Below are 20148 nucleotides of genomic sequence, written 5' to 3' on the forward strand. Positions count from 1 at the left end.
TAGCACACGTTTCCATCCTAGGTACGCAGATGGTGTACCTGATCTAGGAAGAGATTAATACTGCGGGAGTTTTCATCTCCAGTCAGACTGAGAAGGAAATATAGGAAAACTTTTCTTTTTTTTTAACAAAATGAAATGTTAAAATGATTTATATATTTTGATTCCTATAAACCAAAACATTTTAGTTTCCTTATTCAGTTGTGGCATTGCCATGGTTTAGCTGCATTTCCAGCCTCCTATATTTCACTTAAGATTTTCCTCTTTTCCAGCTTTTTTTGACTGGAAAACAGTATGAGATTTGAAAGGTGATCAAAACACATCAGAATACTTCCAATGTCTCTGCATTTTCCAGTGGGAAAAAACAAAAAGGGGGGGGGAGAGCATGAAAGATTCTAGTAATAATGTCAAAAACATTTGTGTGTTCAGTCTTTCAAAAACTGAAAGAAAATAGAAAATCTCAAAGAATGCTTTTTGACAGTCGACATGTTTCATCGGTTTTCTATTTTTCATTGAATTCTGTTCTCTCTCACACACACACACACACACGTGTGTGTATTTACAGGTTGTTGCATCTGACGTACAGGTATTCCCATGAGAAATTGCAGCCAGCTCTACCCATACTGTGATGTTATTTGGTGCCCCAATAAACCAAACACCAAGCAGACACATACAAAGACAAAAGGTCATATATTAATGGGTGTTTACTTGTGTAAAAATCAATGGTAGAGACTGGTAGGATATCTGAAGCGTAGGGGTGGCTAACCCAGCTTGGTTTCAATAGGATATGGCATCCCTGCAGGAGGGAGAGAATTTGTCTCACCTAAATTTATCCACCTACAGAGGCCGATCCTCTGAGCCACATATCACCATGGTGCAGAGACATGGGCATCATTTCAGCTCACCCTAAAATCGGCCAAATGAATCAGCCCCTAAAAAGCCCTCTCTTGTTGGCCATGAAGGCAGGTTGGAAAGTGAACCTAGGTCCAGAGGTCTGCGTTTGGTGGGGTGGCTCCCACCTGATTTTCCTATCTATAATTAGCTGTATCAGCAGGCACTTAAATGAATTAACTGGCCCAAAGTTTCTGTCCCAAAGAGTACAGATTTTAGGTCAAGACGAGCGTTTTCTCTTTGCTGTTTTAGATGTATGCCCTTCAGTACCACTACAGGGGAAAAACCCACACAAGGTCCCCGAGTTGTGTGTTTGGGTATTCCCTCTCAGTGCTGCTAAGCCTGAAGGCCACCTTTCCTGGCTGTGCGGAGGGAGATTTTCAGAAGGTCCAGATCCTTCAAGGGACTGAGTCTTTGACCTTTTTATGCCCAAGGCCAGTTCATTTCAGGATTTAAATCTCCTGATTCAGTCGGAGGAGACACCCAAAGCTCTTTGACAATCGGGGTACTAACTCCCACTGAGAGCAACAAAAGCGTTGTTTGAGAAGGTTTTGAAAATTGTATTTACCTTCAATTTAAAACTGTAGTTGGTCAAACACTTTTAAAAGCACCACCTGAGAATCTGGGCAGCACAGTGCTGAGCTGCACTTAAATACCTGTAAAACCCTGGAGTATGTGCTTAACTTCGAAGCACAAGACTATTCCTGGTGAGGTTTAGTGGCTTTAAATTAATTTCTACTGACTGTGCTATATTTTAGCATGTATTTTTTTGTACAGGAACCACTTCTAATGTCAGTTGCACCCATAAATCAGAGGAGGCTATTGCTAAGTCAGTACGCTGAAGTGTGACATGCAATGTGCGGCTGCAAAGCCAGACCTTCTGCCCTGAGATAACAACATAGGAACAGCAGTGAGAGGATTAGAGATCTCCGAGCTGTTTGCTTTCACTCTGAGATGTGCTGTAAGGCCAAGCAGGGAAGTAGAAAAAGAGAAAAAAACAGGAAAGTTGACATATATATTGCAGAGTCTTTTAGATGAGTCTTTTTGATGGCCAGTTGTTTCTGCATATGCCGTTGCACGGCCTCGAGGTTAAAGGTTTGTCTGAGAAAGTCAAGGGCCTCTGTTCAGCTCAGATGGGGGATTCAGAGCTCCCTATGAACCAAGGAGGAGAATACCCTGGGAACGAGGGGAGGGGAGGGGAGGGGAGGGGAGGGGAGGGAAGGGAAGGGAAGGGGAGGGGAGGGGAGGGGAGGGGAGGGAAGGGAAGGGTTCTTTCTTCTCTTGCACCCTCTATCCCCTGATGGAGACGGAGCGGCAGTGCGGCACCGAGCACAGCTTCGCAGTGCCAGGGGATGAGGGAAAAGGGTTTTGTAACGCAGCACCCAGGGCACCCAGCCAGCAGGTAGGATTCCTGGCTTCTCATCCCAGTTCCCAAGATTATTTTGCTTGGGTTTTGTTTTGTTTTATCCCAAGATTGTTTATTATAAAATACATAAACAGTCCTGGGAGAGCTCCCCACACACTGCTGAGAGGTCTGACCACGGACGGTTGTGCAAAAGGCAGGGCATTCCCACCCGTGTCTGTCTGCACTTGGGAAAAAACAAGCCATAAACACTGACCCTCCCGAGAGGGCTCTGGGTCTGAAGTGGATGGAGTCACCTCCCCAGCTGCTCTGATTCAGGCGCCTTCGGCACACCAGTGGGGTGGCAGTTCACACACATCTCTGTGCTCAGCGCTTTTTGTTGGCTACCACAAACTTGCTGAGGCTGGAAGGACCTCTGGAGATCATCGCGTCTACTCCCCTGCTCTGAGCAGGGACAGTTAGAGCTGGTTTCCCAGGGCCATGTCCAGTCAGGGTTTGAATACCTGCATGGATGGAGACTGCACGACCTCTCTGGGCAGCCTGCTCCAGTGTCCGGTCACCCTCTGTATTCCTCCTGGGCCACCTGTCCCTACTTGCACCTCTTGTACGCTTCCTTTTTATGTCTCAGTTTTGTCAGGAGCTCCGTGTTCATCCATGCAGGCTTCTGCTGCCTTTGCTCGCTTTTCTGATTGTTGGGATGGAGCATTCTTGAGTTTGGAGAAGGCTGTCCCTGAAAATCAACCAGCTTTCCTGGACCCCTTTTCTTTCCAGGGCCAGACCTGCTGTCCTGCTCCTCCCACTCCCGACAGCAGCCACTTGTGTACCCTCCAGCAGCAGATCTTGCCTTCAAGGGTTACTTTACCTTCAGGGGTTACCACGAAACCATCACTGCTGAGAGAACAAGGCAATTACCTCTTTTGACTAACTTCAATCCCCAAAATATCGGGGTTGATGTAGTGTTTTTTAATCTCAGGAAAGATCTAATTTACTCCTGAAATACATGAAAATTAGGAACCCATCTGTCTTTGCGCCAAGCAGCCTTGAGCTTGCCTCTCCGGGCTGGTGTTTTTGTGCTTCAGTAGCAACCCTTTGTCATCCAAACAAACGTAATGTTTTCATGTCTTACATTTGCCAGGCAAGACCGGTGGCTGAGTTCGGCTGCAGGAACTTCCCTGCACCCATCTCACTGCAGGGCAGGAGTTGTTTACTGCGCTGTTTTGACTGCCAGCAAAACCCCAGCTCTTGGAGAGCTATATTTTACTAGTGCTGGATGAGTGGTCTTCAAAGCTGTGTGACATTATGTGTTTTGCCAGGCTGCTCATCTCCATGATTTCTTCAGTGTCCATAAAACTCATTATCATTGTAGCTCTGGCTAATTAGCCCATAAATGTTCCAGCGTAGTCAATAAATTACCCTTACATTAAAGGGCTTATCTGGTTGGTGTAATAAGTAGGTCTACACACTTCTTTTTCCTATTATAATAGTCAGAGTATTATTTATATGACTGCGACTGAACTATGCCTGAACTGTGAAAGAAGCACTACACTATAAATAAAGAGTATTTTACTGTCCAAAGACTTTAAACCTAGTTCAGAGCATGTTAGCATCTGCCTAAACCATCTAATTTTGCTTACTCTCTGCTCCAAACAAGTAGAGGGTGGACTGACAAAGTATATCCAGAAATATTAATACATAGTGATCTACTGTGCAGATAGACAGTGTTAGAGGTTCTGAGGATAGCTTATATTTTGAGAGGTCAGTGAGTGGACAACAGCATGTTACAAGATTTCTGGAGCTGAGTAGGAGCTGCTGAATTTTGTTGTGGAGCTATCCCATGCATGTTTTAACATATGCACATTTTGCCATGTCATCTGGGTTGATCTGCAACTAATTTGGGAGGAAAAGGAGTTTTATTTCTAAAAATATGAAGGAAAAAATCATCACTCTTTTTAAAGCAGATTGTTCTAAAGTTGACACTTGTTAAGTGGTTAAAAATATCAACTCTGGTCACATATGGAACACAATGGCATTTTTTTTCTTTGAATATAAGCACTTCCAGCTAATTCGGTTATTTTAATGTTTTAGTACTTTAATGGGAGGTCATTTTAAAAGGTTTTAATTTCTTTATTTGTGTGAAAACAGCATTTCAAAGGGAGTTTCTCCGAGACATCCAAGGCACGCTCCAAAGCCCAAATCCAGATGCGTGCCTAGGAAAGCACACAGCGAGGGAGGCAGGTCTCCGGCGGTGCCCTGGCTCATTTGCTGCTCTCATTAGAAACATCTGCACTCGCTGTGCAAAGAGCCACCCGTGCACCCACCCACACACCACAGGTGCAGGGCACTCACCTCCACGCTAAGCAGTGCCGAAGAAAAAGCCATAGCAACCAGCTATACTGCTGTGCCTTTAGGACAAATGTCTGGGGTTTAACCCAGCAGAACAAATGCACCTAACTAGATTTGGTGTTTATTCAGCAGCTGATCTCAAAGTAGTTGAGAAATCACCGGCAAAGGCGTGTGCATAGTTAACTTCTACAGGTGGCACAGTTTAAGGCAATTTATTAGCCCATGACCAGGGGGGAACCCTGGGAGTTCGTGCCATTGATAAGACCACCTGCAGCAGTACCCATCTCTTTTCTTTGTTTCTGCAAGGGAGCTGAAGACCTGTCCTGCTGCCAAAACCGAAGTGTGGAGCAGACACTGATACTCAGGGTATTGTGCTGCAGTGGGGACACCACGAGCGCTTGTGTGAGGTGCGATATTGAAGCCCTGTCTAAGGCTCTATGGAGGATAAAGGGGAGGAGGTGCAATGTTGGCATGTGCAATCCAGTAACATCTCTGTCTTAGAATAGGTGGTACTTTGGTGACAAATTAATAGTGTGAAGGGATTTTTGTCTGACTGTGTTGATGTCTTCACCAAGAGCTTTGGCTCAGCAGCTGCAAGGAGCTCAGGGGAGGACTGGTGCACGTGGAGTCTGTATTGGAGCATGGCCCATGGTGATTGACTGTAGGCTTTTAAGTAGCATTGTGTAACTGAGAGGCTTGTGCAGATAAACAAAGTGATCCTCATAGTGGTCCTGGGATGTAACAGAATTGTACGCTACAGGTGTATTAAAATACTTGCTCAGTTCTGTGCCTTAAATATAGGAATATTGACCCACGTTGCCCGTCTGAGGAACATTCCACTGTGCTTGCACAAATAATGCAGAGAGATGGATTTTACCTGGACACAGGTCTGAGCTCTGAGTTATTTCCCTACCCAGCAAAAGCTTGTTTTCTGTGGTGAAGACAGTGTAATGAGACTTAGGAGGGCTGGGGTTTGCTCTTATTTCCACCAGCAATTCCTTCTTTCACCTCAGACCAGTTGTTCTGTACTCTGTGTTTTATTTCTCCATTGATAAGATGGCATCGGTGATGCTTCCCCCCCTCGCTTGTCTGCTTTAGGTAGTGAGGTCTTAAGGTTACTTGTTACCTAGTGTTTGCTCTGCAGCATCGTGCTGAGTGCTCACTCGCTCAGACAAGGCTGGGGGATTTAGGTGTCTATGCGCTAGACACAAATAACAGCAAGTCTATCCGCCACCTGCTGAGAATTACTGCTGTCCTTTTAATTCCATCTTAAATGGCTGAAAAAATGTAATTTGTAAGAATATTCATGTGGGGTTTTGTTTTGCTCTTTAAAAAAAAAACAAAACAGTTTTGAAAACAGCTCAACCGTTGCTTTCTCAAGTGCTTCCTCTCTTTCCCTCCCTCTTTCTTCCCTCTCTCCTCGTGACAAATTCACCCTGGGCTAAACGAGAGTGGAAAATATAAGACTGAAGGGGAAATGTTCCACAAAGGAAAAGCAGCAGTATCATGGAAAGTTTTTTGGGGTTTTGGTGTGGTGTTTTTTTTTTTAAACTGGTACTCCAAAATATGCATATTTTGTTGCGTGCATTTGTAGTTTTGTGGCTACGAGCACCATCTCTGCAGCCAGGATGACTTGCAGTTGCACAAAGCTTGTGTCATGATATGTCTAGGCCAAAAGCTATAGGGGAAACTGCATTCAGCCATGCCACCTGCGTTTCCTGTGTCATTACCGCTTAGCTGGGTGCCTTGATCATTGTGTTAGGACAGGATTAATGCATGTAGTTTGAGACTTGTGTTGGTTTTCTTGTTGGGTTGTGGGGTTTTTTGTGGGTTTTTGTTGCTGTTTTGATGCAAGAAGCTGAGGAAAAAGATCGACAAACACACAGAGCTCTACTAACACACAGCACTGAGAAGAATCCACCTCTGGCTTGCTCAAACTGGGGTGGGGGAAACTGTGATGTGTTTCTTGCCATCGCTTTTCCTGGGTCTGAGTGCTAAACTGTTACCAGTGCAATTCAACAGCCTTCCTTTTCTCAAATATTAACTAATTTTAGTTCTGAGGAGCACAAGATTGTTCTTGAACAGTGAAATTATTTTAGTGCACTGGAACGTGTTTTCTGGTCACATATATGTTGGCATTCCAACGTCTCCTGCCTTGTAAGATGAATTCTGATTCTGCATGTTCTTGCCTGTGCATGTGTGTGTTGGACTAAGGTGATTATATATCAAGCTGGTCTTAGGAGTTGTTGATTATAAACATGCAGAACTTTTTTTACTTCAGGCCTCAACACTACAAAAGAAGTCAGGTTTGGAGAAAATCATTTGAGTGATGTAAATTCACCAAGGCAGATTTTACAGGTGGGGCTTTTAATTATTTGTAAACAAAAACAGGCGGTGTATCTCTGTTCAAGTATGCATCAAGTAGCAAAGATTCATCTGTGGTTGTGCAGTTGGTGATATTTAAATAGCTGTGATTTTTGGTAACTAGAAAGAATTTATTTTCTTGAAGCAAACCAAGTCTGGATTCTTCAATGAGAGACCAGGTCATGGCTCATTCAAGGTTTGCTGTTGTTTTGTCTAAGAAGTTGGTAGGTGTTAATTTATTATATTTAGGGAGGAGGAAGACTTACTGGGGATATGTTTAATATTCTCCATTCCTGTGATGTGAACAATGAGATTTATGGCTTGCAATTTAGATGCTGGATGATGTCTATTCTCTGGCAATACTGTTCATGTTAAAGCTGCACTAAACATTAACCTTTTCACTTCAAATACTCGGACGTGATCATAATGACATAAGTATTTATTCTGTACATGACATGGTCAGCTTCTGAACTGGCTTGGCTGGGAGAAAATTACACTTTGCAAACCCCAGAGAAATTACACTCTAGGTTTACTTTTCCTCCTGCATCTTGTGAACAAAACCAAACTGTGTATTTTCCATCTGTGCTGCTCTCCAGCAGAGCTGTTAGCAACCTTTCCCAGAGAACAACTGTCACCTAAAGCTGGTCCTGAGTAGATGTTTCCCAACATGTCCTCAGCAGTGCATATGGCTATGAATTATAAAATCTTACTTCACAGAAAGTATTTTAGTTTTAAAAGAGTGGCAAAACAATACATTAAAACTATATGCTGTGCCAAAATTGCTCTCATTCACTTCAGCAGGAGATGGATAGAGCCCGTGTTTTTTGTTGGAGGATTATGAACTGACTTTAACACTTTCCCAATCTTTGGATTCATGTAAAGACAGTACCATGGGATTGTTCTGTAACTGTGCAGATAGATTAATTGCCTTGGTTTCGTTTCCTTTTGTTATTCCCTTCAATATCTCTTTGTTCTGAGCATCACTTCTATCTATTCTTTTCAGATGCCATTGTGTTGTCAAAAGAGACTTTTCACAGGACAATGAGTCACCAAGCCCTTGCAGTGACTAAGTATATTTGTTTTCAAAAGCCTTTGGCAGTGCCCCCCCAAGCAGAGTAATCCAGTCCCTAATAACACAGGAATTGCTCTAAATAATCAGATTTCTCTTTCTGCTTTGTTTTGGGTGACACGTTTATGGAGATTCCTTCAACCTGCTCACCACTCCTGGGCTCGCCAGTGTGTTGTGAGCTGGCCAGGGAACGTATCGCCACTCAGGAGGGGTCACTGATCCCTGATAAGTGGCTCCAAACAGACCTGGGAGGCTGGAATAGGATCTAGTACTGGGTTGCTTGCCCCGACATCCAAAAATGTAACGGGTGAAATCCCAGACCTGCCTGAAGTCAATGGGAATTTTGCCACCGACTTCAGCAGAGCCAGGATTTCACCCAATATATTTCCCAGTCTCCCACCGCACAAGTGCACGAGGTCAGACTCTCATCGCGGTCACACTGCGCCATGGTCTGGAAGCCATTTACTGAGTCTAGTGGAATTGCTCCTCGTTCTCGGTAATGAAATTCAGCGGGAAGCCTTGCCTGCGTTTTCATGGGTAGGAACCAGCTCTTGGCCGATCAGCGCGGCTCCCACTGCACGCACGGAGGGTGGATTTGGAGGCTGTGGAGGTGTTTACTTCTTGCAGAACACTCAGCCCAGTGGGGATTTTTTTGGGGTCTTATTTCTAACAACTTCTTTTGGAACCTGCTATATGCAGAGAATGAGAATTTGGCCTTTAGGACAAACCTTAACTCTTGCAGGGTATGTGCATGTGTTACTGCTCTCTCTTTTTTTTTTTTTTTTTTGTTCCTGTAGATAGGCTTGATCCAAAAAACTTGGATCCTGGAATTTGGATGCAGCTGTAAGTGAAGGATCTGGCTTGGGAAGTGGTGTTGATCCTGCCTGCTCCATGAGCAGCCATTAGCTGACTCTTTCCTCGCCTCGGAGATGTTCATGATGGCCAACTTGTAGGGTCATTGTCCAGGTCTCCTGTGTTGATTTCTTTCATAATATCGAAAATTCAGTTTAAAAAATTGTTACTTTGACCAAGAAACTAGAATCAAACTAAACCAATAAAAACAGGAAAGTTCACTCTGAATTTCTGGGATGAGAGCCAGTTCTCAGCCACATGTTGTAACTGTATTATTTATGTCCTTATTTATTGACTACATTGGCACCCAGAGTTCACCATCTCTGCCTGAGGCCCTATTGCAGTACATGTGAGAAGCATAATAAGAGTGAGGCCCTTGCCGTGAAGACCATGCAAGACACAACGAACACAAAAAAAATCCTACTATAAATCCCATTTCACGGAGCCGAAACTGAGGCTTCTCTTTTGCAAGGTTGCATGCAGACACGAGAGAGCAGAGGAAACCCAGGGTGTCCTCCTACATCCCAGGTAGGGGCACTAGAGACAGTTACAGCTGCGATAATACTCTCCGCCATCTCTTCTCTTTTCATTAATAAAGCTCTTTTCAGTTTTTCCCCTGTATCCTGCTCTCCATTGTCAGAAGCAGTGCCACCTCTGGCACCGTGGCCGAGAGGATTAAGGGAAGGGCAATGTCCCATTCTGCATTTCCCTTGCTTCAGTGGTTGAGAGAAAATGTTAGTATTATATAAAAATAGTTTCTGGAGTTGAAGCTAATTTATTTCAGTCAGACTTGAAATACCTTGAAGAAAAAGAGATGGACACCAGCTATTGTGGATTGCAGTTTGGAATTCTATATCCTATTGCTCAGGTACCTGTCACTTCTTTTCTCCTGCGAGGCTTTCAATCTCTTTCAGCTCCAGCTAGTAAGGTATGAACTTGGGTTTCCCCTAATAGTGAAACGTGATACTAAATTGGGAAGCTTCTTGAAAGGCTTGTAAGGGAAATGCACAAACATCTGGTTGACATTTAATCTAGAAATGTCAGGCCTCAGCATTTCCAACCCAGGCTTGACAGTTCCTTGGGTTGAACACCAAAACATACTTATTGAGAAAATATAGGGAAGAGGTAGATCAGAGACCAAATATTAAATTGGAAAAAGGTTTTCTAAAAAAAGTGAGTGTAAGCTCTATCTGTAGAAACCCTTGTGCATTCTCGATTGTAATCAGCATACCATTAAAGGAAGGCAGTTTGCTGTGGAGAAAGCTGGGCTTAGGCTTTTTGCTAAGGTGGGGATGACCTCCAGCAATCCTTTTATCGTTTGAATAAGTCAAACCTTACAGCAGCTGGCAAACCAGACCCTAGGGCTGAGCAGACAGCAGAAGGTCCCTAAATCCTATCTGCTACACTCAGATGCTAGGCATTGTGGCATGCTCCGGTCCCATGAGGTAGCACATTTGTGCCCTGGAGTACGCTTGAGTTTTCAGTTTAGCAAGGGATTTATCGAGAGAGATGCGGAGCCTGCATTCCACTAGCACTCAGGACTGTCTAAACCCAGCCTGATGGTACTTTCCATCTCCCTAAATCCCAGGGCCTGGTGCTTCTTATCAGCTGGCTGTGTGCTTCGAGGCACGTGGCCAGTATGGGACATTGTGCTCAGCTTTTTTGGTGGGGCTGAAGACGTTTAGTTGCTCAAGTGCTGGAAAACCCCAATCTTAAATGCATATTTAAATTGATGGAAGTTAAATATATGCCTGTAAAATGCACTGCTCGCTTGCTTTTGAGACCTGGCATGGATTGAGAATGTCAGGCTTCAGGTCTGATTGAAAAGTTCAGCGAGAGTTTCTCAGTCTTAGAAAAGGACAGAAGTTTTCTTTTCTCAAGAAGTAAAATAAAAATAAGAAACAACCCTCTCCTAGGAAAATACTGGTTTTAGCAGAGGTGAATTTATTTTAAAAAGGACAATTTTTTTTACATTGTCTATTCTTTTGAGTGCGTTCTTCTAGTTTTCACTTTCTCTATACCCCTCAGTGTCTTTAATCCTTTCCAGTCTACTTCATCTTAAGGAAAAAAATGAGCAGATGTTCACATGTTATTCCAGATGAGGTTCCACCACCTGCCTGTGACATAACCAGATTTGTGTTACTTTACTCTCCGACCTCACATTCTCTTGGCTCTCTTCGCCCCTGCTGCCACAGAGCAGAGATGCTTCTCGTGCTGCAGGCAGGGATGCCTCGCTCCGTGTCCCGAGCTTGATTTTTACCTCTCCTCTACATACAAGTCAGTCCCCGCAGTGTGCTGCATCTAGCAACAACCAGCAACAGGGCTTTTCTTCCACTACCCGTTCACCTTCCTTCAGAAAGCTTTTCTACCGAATGGCATGTCCTGGTCCTGAGCGAGCTAAATAGCTGCATGTGTAGTTTTCTGCCCACATCAATGATGCATGTTGCAACATGCATCCCAGGGCATAAGGTTGTGTTACTTATCCCCGGCTATGGTAAAAACAGCGGACAGGCCGATTTTTGGAAGAAAAGATACAGGATCTGATCTGGTTTCTATTGGAATCGGTGATCAAGTTCCCATTTCAGCAAAACTCATGACTTGCACGTGGCTCGCAGCATTTCAGTTGCACTGGTGAATGCACTGGGTTAAAACAAAGGTCATTAGGAAATGTACCCAAGAGGCCAAGACCTGTTTAAATACACATTAAGGGATGTAATGTTTGAAGGAAGGGTAGTTAAACTGAGCAAATCTGATAGGAAACCATGTCACCGTAGCTTTTAAAGGATGCCTCTGAGCCTTTGTTTGTTGAGCTGATCAATAAATGGGCTTGGTTTTGCTCTGGCAGAAATGGTGGGGTGGAGAAAGGGATGGAGGGGGGAATAAAAGCAGTTCGTTTCAGGAAACGGTCTCATGTAAGCTCAGCTTGTAAGAATCACAAATTGAAAAGTTCACATGACTGGAAGGCAAAATCTTCTGGCCACACGCCAACTAGGGAAATGAACAGCGTTTGCTGGAGGAGGTTAACCCCATTTGGGGACGGGAGGAGTGGCTGTTGGGGAGATGAGCGCGTACTCTCTGCACCCCTCTGAGTGTGTTTCTACCTTTCTGAACCCACATTGCTGCCTCTCCTCCTCCCGAGGAGGCTGGATCTGTTGATGATGATCCCAAAGGGTGCTGTTTTGCACTGTTATTTGGGGCTACGTAGAAGCTCCTCATAGAATGGGTTGCTCGAGCACAAGCCATCAACATCTTGTTTGGTTGCTTGAGCGTGTCCCTTTCTAGTTGGTACAGAAAACCGTGGGCCATGCAGTGCTGGGAGCTGTGGGATGGACCCTACTGTCAGCTGGTGCCATTGCAGCCCCGTAGTGCTCCTGTGTGCTTGAGCCGGGGCTGAGCAAGACATCAGGGCGATGTTTCGAGGTCTGCGGAAAGAGGGACCTTTCCCTGATCACGATCATCCCCTGGTGCATGTGGCATCCTGTTCCTGTTCCAGCGAGGAGAAGAAAAGGCTGAAAGGGCTGGAGAATGGAGGGGTGGTTCCCCCTCCTCATCCCCTGGAGGGTATACCATTTAATGAGATACAAAGTCTGTTAAAATCAAAAGATTAAATTGGAAACTTATAATGGCCTCCAGCAAAGAGGGGAAAACAAATTCTGAAAAATGTTCAGTTTTAGTTCATACCTTTCAATTTTTGGTCAGACAGGAAAGAAAAAAAGAAACTGGAACTAACTTTCCATGTAAAATTCAGTTTGTGTTTCAAGTTTTCACTTTGGGGTTTTGTTTTCGTTAAACTCCCAAGTTATTGGTTTTAGTCAAACCTCCAAAACTAAAAGGAATTAGAAGCTGATTACAGAACATGGAAGAAAATGTTTTGTTGTTGGGTGGTTTTCTTTGTATCATCACTAATTCATTAAAAAAGATTTCCCAAAAGAGATATATTTTTCAATACATATAAATAAAAGGAGACTAATATATCTCCTTTTTACTTCCACACAAAACAATTGTAACTTTCCAAGCAGTGATACTCCAGCTATTGCAGTGGAAGCATTTTTTGCTTTTTTTGCCCTGAATTCCGTGTATATGTTGATACAGGATTCAGTCTGACAAGTCCAACCTGTAAAAGTCATGCAGACCCAGGTTTAAGTTTGTTTTCAGAATTTGGATGTATTTTGATGGGGAGCTGGGTTGAGCCCCGGCTCCAAGCAATATCTGCCATATGGAAGTATTTGCAGATGTATGCTGGGGAATGTAGGGCTGAACCGTGGCTCCAAATCGAGGAGTACTGCTGCATGCTGAGCACGTTTGGAAATCCAGGGGGTTACGTGAGTAAGGTATCTATTTTCTAGATCAAAAGGATGCATAATTTGGCACTCAGCTCTGGTGGAAAGTCATGGAGAACTAGTTTGCTACCTGCCCTTTGTGACACTGAAAAATATCTTCCTGAATGACTGAATTCAAGAGTTTAATGTTAGACTTGGGGGGGGGGGGGGGGGGGTGTTATGATCTTGACCCAGATCACTTGTATAAAGAAACCAAAGGGTGGGTGTCCTGGCTCAGTGCCAAAAGGTAGAGCTAGGCAAGAAGATGGCCAGATGTCGCAAGAAGTTGGTGTGTCAGCACCTAGTACAGCCACAGCAGACAAAGCCTCTGGACGTGTGCTTGTCCCGTGCAAACCTGCTCCTCACGCCCTGTGTGTCTCCATGAACTGTCAGTTGCCGTTGAATACGGGACATAACTTCTTTAACACCAGGAAACCCCATCCTTGCAGTCCTGCGTATATCCAGCTTTGCCACAGGGTAAGTGTAATACGTTACCAGGTAGGTACTTTCTCTTTTTCATGCTGTGTACTGGTGATGTGTACAGGTACATCCAGAGAAAGTGCTTCTGGGGGTGGAGGGCGGGTGGTGGTAAGGGTTTTCTTGATTTGTGAATCCTTTGAGCTGCGCGGGCTGGAGGTAGAGATGCTTTTAGAAGTGCCACCTACATATATTTCTGGGCAGCCTAGGTAGACTTGTTTTCCCAGTCCCTTTTGCGGATTCCGTAGCTGAAGTTTGTGAATATGTGCCTTGGCTGAAAAGCTGCTGCTGTAGAGCAATGATACGTGATGGTAACCTGTGGGGCATGAGGAAGGTGTCCTTCAGGAGTCTGCCTTGAGCATGCGGTGCTTCGTAAAATTGTTTGCTTAAATGACTTTAGAGATATGAAGTGACTGTTGTTAATGCTACTGCAAGAACGTGCCCAAGCTTTTTTGATCCTGAAATCAGTGTGGAGCTGGAGAAGCACCACTGCTTATGTCACGCTTGTGGCTTAAATAATCAGAGGTGGTTTGCAGCAGAGTTAGCAAAAAGGTAGAAGAATGAAGAATTAGACCTCTATGGCTAAGCTGTCTGAGCAAGGCTAGGACTAGATATGGCGCTTAGGTCTCTTCTCTCAAATGCCCAGATAGCGTTATTTCGTGGAAGAGCCCCCACGTGTTTTCACACTTGCATGTAAAATTTCCACCCCTTTTGCAACAATTAGTCTCATGCTGTTTGACAACACACACACGCGCAAAATCACCACGCACTGTGCAAAACCAATCGGGGGACGCTGTTTGCGTCTGGTGGAACGTATTTAATCATTTTCCCAAAGATATCCGCCTGATATGAATGGTAACAGGATGTTTATAACAGAGATAAGGCTGGGATGAAATCCTATCCCTCTCTGGGAGCTAATAAAAGCAAAGATTTGGAATTAAGTATCACTTTCTCTGAGCTGCACACCAATGAGGAAATGGGGTCAGAAGGGCAAGCTGCAACATTGTAGGCACTTTATCTAAAACATAAACATTACTAGAGTGCATTCTGACCAAATTAACTCTCTCAGATCTGCCATGTTAGCATTCCTGTAGTACTTAAGCCTGCCAGCTTTACTGCTCCTCTGACTGAGGGTTGAACTCCAAGTTGGGGTTGACGCTTGCAAACAGGGCTCTGAGTGGGGAGGGTCTGTTGAACCCTTCTGCAATTAAATATCTTCCAAAGAAATGCCAATGTCATTGCAAAAAAGAAAAAAAAGGGGGGGGGGTGGAGTCAGAATTATGATCCACTCCGCTTGGTGCACAAACCCCTGAAAAGTAGAGTTTTCTTTGCACAAGCAGTAAAAACAGGAGTATTTGCTTTGCTACTGTTCGCTGCGAAGCACTTCGATCAGAGAGGCTGGGTTTGAAATCCCAGCCCTCCTTCGAGTCCAAAGTGAGCCTTTTGATATCAGACGGGTGGTTTAGCCCTGTGTGATGTCAAAGGCTTCCTAAAATCAGAACACAGCTTTGGGGTGGGAACAGTTTGTCAAGGCTATTGGGCAGCTCCACGAAGTCAAAATCATCTATGTTTCTTAAGAGATGTCATGTGATTCCTGTAATAGCTACTCACAGATGCTCAGACCGAAAGCAAGATCCCGTTGTGCCAGGCAGCGTCCAGATGTCTCATCACAAAACACAAAAAGGATGGGAAGCACATGCTATCTCCGTACGTGCCGCAAGGGATCGGTGGAGCTGATGGTATCTCCACCATGAAAATAGAGGAGCAAAGGCCTGAAAAGAGGACGAGGAATGTAATATTAAAATTAGCACCTCCCAAAGATCAGACAAGCACTTGGGAGCTAAATTACTTCCTTGCTGTGGGGAGGGAGCACAGGAGACCAAAAGGTGCTCTACACCTTTCTGTGGAGCAGATGGCTCCCTGCAATACTCATGGACCTCGGCCAGGAGGGATGGGGAGGGGTCAGCTCCAGGGCTCCTTCTAGGCCTGGCTGCAGCTGGTTGAGTTTGGAGTATCTGTTCCACTTGAAATACTGCCTTGTTTTGGTTTTTTTTAAGTTTTCATTCTGATTCAAGATAAAAAAAGGAATATTTTCAAAATGTACTGGGCAAGAAATTTCCTGCACCTTTTACAAAAATCAAGCCATGCCCAACTGTTTGGAGAGAAGGGACTGCTTAGGTTTGGGGCTTTCTTGAAGGAACAGATCCTCAAGCTGTTCTAAATATCTCCGTGATAGTGACCGCTTTGCTACCTTCAGGTTTGCAAAGCCCCGAGGTTGTCCCAAATCTCAGGTCTTCCTGGGATGCCTGGGAGCATTACAGCAGGGAGGTTGATAGGGCTGGGTTTGCCACCTCCAGGGCAGTGTGTGTGTGGTGAGTATGCCCTGGAGGTGTGAAACTGAGGAAACCTGGTCTCCTCACAGTTCCCCATGTAGGCACCCAAAAAGCATGGCAATTTCCCACAGTCCAGCAGGGTCGTCTACAATGGATTTTCCCAGAACCTGTCCTGGGTATCAAAGAAGGATATCGGTTTGAAATGCCTTCTGTAAAATGTCCTTGTTTCAATAGAATGAGATTTTTGTGATGATAAAAGTATTTCTCATATTGCTATTCCTAGTTTCCAATCACCTTAGTTCTTCTCGCAGAACTGAGAGCTGCAATGATCCAGAGTTAAGTGAGTTGCCCAGGGTCCCACAAGCGACTGGAAGAGAGGCGACCCAGACTCCAAGTCCCAGTCCCTGCTTTTAAGACACCAAAACTACCTTTTTCCCAGCTCCCTCCTGAGAAACCTCTTGAGTTTGTAAACAGCCTGGTTAGGTATTTTTTTTAACACAGTCACTTGAATTCTTATCATAATTCCTTATCTATGGCAAAGAGCAGTGTAAATACCTAGAGTAAAATCTCAGCTCTTCCGGGAACAGTTAGTCCTTTTTAGTTCATGGTGGTTGATGTTGTAGATAGCATAGCTATCTGAGGAGGCTTTACGCAGCAGTGGGTCAAAACAAGCCATCCCTTTGTCAACTGAGGTCCATCAAAGTCCTCTGGAGGACTTTGCTGCTGGAGCATCCCCTGGTAGGGCACCGATGTGTCACCGCGAGGTGCATTGGTGGGAACTGGGGCAGCAATCACCTTGAAATCTGAACTCTGCAATGCTGTGAATTAGAGGGGAGCGTTGTCTCCAGCGGGAGCTGCCAAGGGATCTTGCTGCCAGCTTACTCCTTTCCTCATTTTGTTTCCCAGCGGACCAGCTTCCAGCTGGATCCCAGCCCTTCGGAAAAGGGAGGAGACTGAAGGCTGTGACTTGCTAGAAATCATAAATATGGGGGGAAATGGGAGTGGGGTAAAAAGAGTTGGAAGAAGTTCTTCTGGTAGCATAAAGCCACACTGCTGTCTGGAGATGGCGCTGAGCACCCTGCAGGGTAGGACCAATGTAGAACTATCCGTTTCCTCATGTGGTTCACTCTGGTCTTGTGTCAGACACTCTGAAGCCATGTCAGACAGGTCGGTTCACGCTGGCCTTTTATTTTTTCAAGAGAACAAGGAGTTCCTAAGGTTTAAAATCATGCACTGAAACTACAAAGCTTCTCGGGCTTGTGAGCAGCGTAACAAAGCTGTTAGTATTCAGGAGGAATCGCAAACAGTGTGTTAATCCCCAGCACTCGCAGGGATCTCGTTAGGTGAGATCTGCTCCCCTTCCAATGTGTTCCTTTCAGTTTTCTTTTCAAACCACAATCAAAACTCTCCTGTATTTTGTTTGAGACTTAAAACAGCCAGTGGTTCATTGATTTCACATAAAGGGCTTCTGTGCAGGGGATTGTACATCCGTTAAACTACTTTGCCCCTTCCTGAGGCAAAGACCCCGGGAGGAAGCTATGGGATTTCCACTCCAGCCATCCTACAAGGGGAGTGAAGCGGTGCTGGTGCTCCCGACTGTGCCGGGGCTTTGGGGTCTCACTGGGGAGCCGAGTGAGGTTGCTCAAATGGGGAGAGCCAGCTAGGCTCAGGCAAAAGCCTCTGTCCCTTCAGCCCCGTGGCTGCGGCAGGGACCTGGACTCCGAGCCATGTGCCCGTGGAAGTGGCTACCTCCTGCCAGTGGTTCCTCAGGCCATGGCATGTCTGGTGTGTTCTGAGCTGAATATCTGGTGTTCACGGTGAACCTGGGGAATGCGGTCTTGTCTTACATCAGTCGTCTTCATTAAAGTATCTAATATTTTGCAACCTGCCTTGAGGGGGGATTAAAAAAAAAGTCCAGTATAGCTTCCCAGCTTGCCTGGAAGCTGTGTGCAGGGTGAGGTCCCCGTGCCCTTGGCTCTCTGCTCCCTCTCTTCGCTCTCCCCTGGGCAGCTCGCTTTCCCCTTTTGGACCCATGTGGCTTTGAGGTAGCACAGCATAGTCATGCTGGGCTGGGGTCAGAAACACCCTCCCCTCTCCACCACCTCAGAGGAGCTGTCAGAAAGTTGTTTTGGAGCTTGGCAGTGCTTTGGGTAGGAAGCCAAGCTCTGCGTCTGAAATAGTCAGTACGGTATCCTGATAAATAGGTCTGTCTGGTGCTTCTATATTTGGGTTTCTGTTCCTTGTGGTTGCACAGAAAGGTTTGAAAACATGCACTGTAGAGACCAACAAAACATCAATCTATCTTATTTAAAAATTGCAACCGGTAAGCCAATCTCATCCTTCAGTGGCTAAGCCAGGATTTTTGAATGCATCGTTCTGGCAAAAATGAATGCCTTATTATAGCTTCAGTAGATAAGTTTACACCAGCTTACCCCAAGTGACAGAGTTACCACACGGGTCTGCAAAAACTCCTTTGATTTAAAAAATAATTAAATAATAATTAAAAACATTGTGCAAACAACATCGTTTTATTTAATTGGGCTGTGTTGCGTGACAGGTTTTCCACCCCAACCACCTTTTTGCAATAGCAGTGGGGTATTTCAGTTTGAAGTATGACTTGCAGATATTTTTCTCTCCTCTTGAACTGCATTCATGAAAAAGCTAGTTTACGTGAGTGGAAATTGTGCGTGGAACCCTCTCGTTCTAAACAGTGTTGGAAATGACTACGTATTTATTAATTTAAAACTGTATAGGTACCATGGATTGCATGGAAATTGTCAAAACTCAGCTGGTTTTACAGTGTGAAATCAGCTGAGAGATCAGGCCCTAAGGTCACACTCTACCAAAAGAGTTAAAGACTCGGGTGGAAGGAGCATAAAGTAAAGGTAACCAGGGTTAGTGGCAACCAGGACCCACTTAGTTGTCACTTCTACAAGAATTACCAAGCATCTTGTGCTGAGTGTAGTAACACGACCTAGAGTCTGTTTTATCCCATTCCCTTCGGGGCATTTTCTCTGCAATAATTAACTAAGTCCTCGTTAGGCAAGAGAATCACATTTGGCTATGTGCTAATTTCTGCGCAGAAGTTGTTTAGTCAGACAACTCTCTCCTTAGAAACGGCGTGCACCCACAGTATTGTACTGCTGCTTGACAATACTGGCTGGCAGTTGCAAGAGTGTTCACCCAGCGGTCAGATGACTTTCACCCACATTTATTCAGCTTCTGAAGAGCCTGAGAGCACCTCAATGGTTGTGGAAACCCCTCGGGATAGTTCCTGGTTTGGTTATTTGGGCTGAAGATGCACAGCTTTCCTAGACTGTAATGGGACTGGATTAATGCAACTCTAAGGAGAATTTGACTATATGCTCATGGGAGATCGTGATACTATTTTTCATGTTCAGCATCATATGTATCCTCCCCCTTTGGAGGGAGGTGGTTGCTGTAGCGTGGTGAGGAGAAGGAGGTCTGGGCTTTATTCCCACTTCTGCCATTGGCTTCCTGTACAATTTTTCCTCAATTGTCAGAGGTCGTGTTCCCTAGAAGGGTGCAAGGACAGCCATCCAAATGCTCAGCCCTCTACTGTTGGCCTTCCTGGCCTTTGGCTCTCCCGGTGCAAGAGGGACCCCCCATCCGTAGATGCCTTTTAGTTGTACATACAGGAGAGTGTTTGAGACTAGGACTCTGGTTCTCTGCTTTCGTACAGCGCCTAGCACAGAAGAGATCTAACTGTAGCAGAGAAAACTGGGTCCTGCCGTTAATAGCAGCAGTAATAACATGGGAATTGAGACCCCCCCTTCTCAATGACAGGTTACCACTCCCTTGTAGCTCTCTTCCTGAACTATTTCCAATTATTTTGACTAGGAAAAAGTCATTTAATGTATATATATATGCTGTACAGTTTTCGACCCATCACTTTTCTTCTCTTTGCCTAAATGCACGTTTATTTAAAAGTTCAATGTGGGTACGTTGAACCAAAACCCTGACGTGTGCTCCTACTGAATGTGCTATAAACATTTCCCTAATACTCTCCAAGGTTCCCTCTCTATCTGGACTTCAGAGCAGGTAAACTTCCCAGAAAATGTTGTAGTCGATGAGGTTTTACGTCGCAGGGTCCCTCTCACACTCCTTTCCTGTGCTCTT

Source organism: Aptenodytes patagonicus, chromosome 3 (genome assembly GCF_965638725.1).
Source record: "Aptenodytes patagonicus chromosome 3, bAptPat1.pri.cur, whole genome shotgun sequence".
Lineage (NCBI taxonomy): Eukaryota > Metazoa > Chordata > Aves > Sphenisciformes > Spheniscidae > Aptenodytes > Aptenodytes patagonicus.